Below are 5,177 nucleotides of genomic sequence, written 5' to 3' on the forward strand. Positions count from 1 at the left end.
AGAGTGTGTTACATAGTGGGAGAGACCTTCTGCCTTCTTCTCCACGCCAAGGGAGAAGTATACCTCATTGGTTAACCACGACGAAAGCCATGAGGGCAGAAAATTTTTCTTTTTTTTTTGACGAAATTTATTATTGGTCAGAATTTGAATGTCTGCTGCAGTTGGCTGGGGAGATTCCAGTGCTGGCAGAACCAGCTGATTTTTGTACAGGAGGGTAAGAGAAGATACTTGTCCCAGGACTTGAGGCAGTACACTGGGTCTTAGAGTGAGATCTCTCTCAGAAGCTGGAGTCATAACCCACTACTGTAGCCGTCTTCTTCCCCCCATACAAGAGCGGTAAGTGTGAGTCATCTTTGCATCCAACGAATTGAAGTGAGACGAAGTCAGGTAATTTGCGTCAGGGTACCGTTTCCCTGATGTAGCTTTCACAGCCAGCTTGTCGCATCCACCATGCGCTTTTGGCTAGAGTACTGGTGTTTGCTCATGTATTTCCGGGACCTTTCTGTATATCATTAACCCTTTTCCGCAATCATAGGCTGTATTCACGACAAGTTTTATACCTTTCTGTCATATATATATATATATACCACATGTGCCACGATTACAACACTTATTTGCAATCCCTTGTCCATCTGTTGTGTTCTTGATTCAGTGGATAAGACATTTTCGATGTCTTTTGGTAATAAACCCGTTTGTCATGGCAACCATTAGTTTACTTTTGTAGTTTGATGGCTCCCATTATCAATATGTCCGGACGAGATGCCGTACCCATACTTTCATGCTTAACTGGGCCATCCCTGGTAGGTTTCGTTTAATAAGCCTTTATCTTTCGTGCGACCTTGTTTCCTTTTAATTCGTATGTTCTTATGGGGAGTTTTTCCATCTCTGTAGGTCTCCGGGGATAGAATCTGTAGCATCTCAGGAGAATGCTGAACAGCTCAACGAACACCTGACATAACGTCTGCTCTGGTGGCGCTGCCGCTTCCGTAGGAGCATAAACAATTCGACGAATTCCTCTATTTCTTCTGAGTTCGCTTCCACGCGTCACTAAGATAATATCCGCTGTCCCGGAGGATGTTATTCTCGTATATATGTCAGGGACAAATCCTTCGTGTTTATTGTGAGGCTGATTTTTTCAGTTTCCAGATGTGTACCGTTGATGTTCATCGCAGCGGTCGGATATGTGATATTGTTGCACGCATCATCACTTTGGAATGTGTGCAGTTTCGTCCTTTGAATTATATCATTAAAAAAATTGTTGACATGTGAAGGTCTTTCTGAATTTTCATGTCATGTCGATCACAACAAACGAATAAACAGGCTGAACAGTGATAACGATTAAGCAAAGAAATGGTGAGATGTCGGCAGAGAGGGGAAGGGGGAGGGGGGGTCGAATTTTCCCCGCTGTAATGACGAAATGATTAGGAGACATTCGATTACGATAAGTTTCCATTACACTTCTGACTTTCGCAGGGTGATCCACACATACAATTACTTTTCTTCGGAATGCACCTCACCTCTTCAACATCACTTCGGACACGTGGTAGAGTGAGTAACCGCAAATCATTGTTAAATTGATGGTCTGTACTTGGCGTTACTGATTATACCTGCAGTCGTTCCAGTAATAATAGGTCAGCGTTCGTGTAGTAGGGCTGCCAGAAAGCTGCGCCGAGTGGTCACGTCGTGCTTCAACACGTCACGTCACCGTCTTGTCGCTAGCACAAGCGCGGCGCTGTCAGTTCGTCGAACTGTGAATGGGCGCTGAAGTGCAGATTCGTGTAACTCTGCACTTTACCAGATTTCCGAGTAACGGCGCCTCCTAATGGCTTCCGGCCGATCGTACTACACTGACCGACAAAAGAAGCACTTCGTAACAGAAACAAACAGGAATGCTCGGATAAGCGTTATCGCCGCAAAGAGGGAAGCACTGATGTTTCGTTTGCGTGCAAACTGTAATTAAGTATGCTCTGGAACAATCGTTTTCGATATATGGCTTTTGATCTTTTTTCGTTAGATATTCTGTATATCGTTTCAGCAAGCGTGGGAGGAATCATCCATACACAGATTTACATCATTAACAGAATGTTCTTAAGAGATATGAACAAAAAATTTTGGGGAACGGTGATTCACCATGACCATGTTTCGTTAAGGAACATATTCTTTGTGACTCATCGTTTATGAGTTATGCATGTGAGACCACAGCAACCTTCTGAGAATAACTAACAACTGCATACAAAATGCATTTGGTTAAAGATATGAAGAAATAAATTTACGACAGATGTCAACAGTAAGCCTCGTTACTTGACTGATACCTTCATGGTAGTGGCCGACCAATTGCGTCCCGCACAGTAGGACTTCGTTTCACGTTGTGAAATCCATGATCGACTCGGGAATCAGCTCAACCTACTGAATGCAATAATGTCTACCACACTCTTCAAATGGCCCAAGGGAGAAGAAAATGCGAGTGCAGGAAGTGTCGACTTTGGCAATCATTCGATACGTCGAGGACAGTTTGCTTTAAAGGCTGTACGTACACCTAACTTGACGTCCATCAATTTTTTCCTTCGTTATCGATGTCATGAACCAGAATTCTGCGAACTTGAGTAGGATGGACTGTCATCAGTAGAGACCGGATTATATGCATCATAAGAACCTTAAAATATGCATGAAAAATGCTTTGAAATGCATGAGAAGTGTCGAAATATGCAAGATCAGTTAGTAAAAAACATAGTACTTACTGAGTGCATTGTATCTCAAAGTCGAACTTGTGCGTATCAATTACGAGGAAGAGCGCCGGCCACGCGAAAAATCGGTACATTTAGAACGCTGATATTTTGTGAATACTTTCTGGTAGAGGTTAAGAATGGAGTCTTTCTGGGATTATTTTCTAAAAATTTGCAAAATGGAGACGCATACCGTGTTTCACGAATTGTTTCTGCTCTGCTACTGTTGTCACTAACAAGCGGATGCGATGCGAGTGAGTCGCAGCGAAACAATCTATACGTACAGGGCCAACTTCGAGATATATCGCACGCAGGGGCCCGCTCAGAAACGCAGTAATATTTCACTTTAAAAACAACATACAATCATGAATTTCTTTGAACAGCATTAACTTTTGATTATTACTACTGGGCCAAAGCATTATTTACAACTTATTTTACTTTTTCTACTATTGTAAACATAAACGACCAAGTACTGTTCCAAATGTTCGGTATTGCGATTGTCTTCTATCACTCCAAACATTTTTATAAGGACCATTCTACATCAACTGAGGTAACTGGGCAGTATTTGAATTTGGGTGCTATGTTGGCGCTTATTGTTTCTGGTAGTTCACCGTCCCATTAATAAAACTATCAATTTTGCACCAGGGTTCAAAGCGCAGGTTATTGTTTAAACTGTTTTCAGTTTTTGAGTTTTCTTGGAAATACCTTCAGAAATGAGGAGTTCATTAGAATAATTTTATTCTTTAACTGAAAAGACTCATTCAACGTCAAACCTTGAGTTTCAAGTTTTTCAATACTTGCAGGTATATGGGATACATGAGTGGTAATCACAGCAATGTCTTTTTTAAGACCCTAATCATTAAGAGCTTCCTTGCACTGGGAAACTGCTAAAGCCTCTGCACTATCGAAGTCGTTCACTATCCCTCTAATGGCTTCGAAATGTTCATTGTAAAACAACACAGCTTCGACCCACTACCCCAACGAGTTACTACTGGTTCGGGAGTAAATGCACATTTGGTAGTTTTTCTTTGTAGGTCTCGATGTGAGCAGGAGCCTTTAGAAACAGTTTCTTTGTGGATGAAATCAGTTTATTTACCTTCACAAACGTGGAACGTACTTCTTCAACAACGCGATGTACTCCATGAGCAAAGCACGTCACGTGAATCAAACTGGGATAAAATAGTTGGAGGGCACGTTTATCTGAATTAAACACAAACACCCTTTCATCTGCAGAAGATTCTGAAAATGTTTTTCTAATACCCTCATTTACAAATCTGGCGATCGTAGAATGATTTACTTTTTTAAGTTCTTTGCGTATTTCTTCCAGAACATTTACGTAAATAGTCGGTATGTAACTTTTACGCAATGTTGATTCATCTGGTATATTTTGATTTAAGCAATATTTGCGCAAGAAGCCTTTGTGGATAGGGTTTGTAAGTTTGTGAAGAGGAATATCGCTTGTAATGAATGCTTCACACAGATCCATGTTAAACCGACTTTTTTGGTTACCTTTGGACAAATCCCTGCTACTGCAACTTGATGTTGTCAGAAGGTGTTGCCGTGGTCCTTTCTTCTGGATTCTTGCGATATGACATGCTGGTCTGTTTGAAACTTTCTTTTGCACGAAATGTTTTTCTCACGAACTCAACAATATAAAACAATTCCGCCATACGTAAACGTTCCAGGATGGTCAGCTACCCACGAAAAGACGATTCTTTTTTCGGGCTGCATGGTGTACAACACGTTACACACTACACGTCGTAAACACTTCAACTGTGTACAGGTAAATAGAAAACTGAAACAATTGGACGTGCGACTAAAAGCTTGCGTAGTTTAATTTAATTGTTGCCGACACGTACGGTATGACAGCGGAGGGGATTAACCGGGGGCGTGGGCAAAGGAGCATTAACTCTGTCTGCCTGTTCCTGTTCCTCTTCTGTAATGATTTCGCTAGGCAGTGGCCCCTCTCTCTGCTAGCGACTGCACGCAGTTCCAGGTCGCGGTCAATCTGTGAGACATCAAAACTAGATCGAGCTGAAGACCGCCCGTCCAAATTTTTAACACATTGTAAACATAAAGCGAAAACATGCATCGTCACTAGTTCTTAGTTTTAAAATATGCAATAACCAGTGAAAAGGAGCCAAATGTGCAAATGCATATGCAACACGCAAATGCGTATAATCCGGTCTCTAGTCATTACCATGGCGGAAACAAGGTACTGATTAAATTTACGGTAGTATACTGAAAAATATACGCTAACGAGCCAAAACATTATGATTATCTGCTAAATTGCATGTTAGTCCACCTTTGGGACGCAATACAGTTGCGATTCTGCGTGACATGTATACGGGAAGTCATTCTTAGGTTTCCGCATTGGGCACCAGATGTCAGGTCAAGTAATTCCAGTAATTACGGGCTAGTGAATGGTGAGCTCCCATCTGGCGTCCAATAGGG

Source organism: Schistocerca piceifrons, chromosome 1 (assembly GCF_021461385.2).
Source record: "Schistocerca piceifrons isolate TAMUIC-IGC-003096 chromosome 1, iqSchPice1.1, whole genome shotgun sequence".
Lineage (NCBI taxonomy): Eukaryota > Metazoa > Arthropoda > Insecta > Orthoptera > Acrididae > Schistocerca > Schistocerca piceifrons.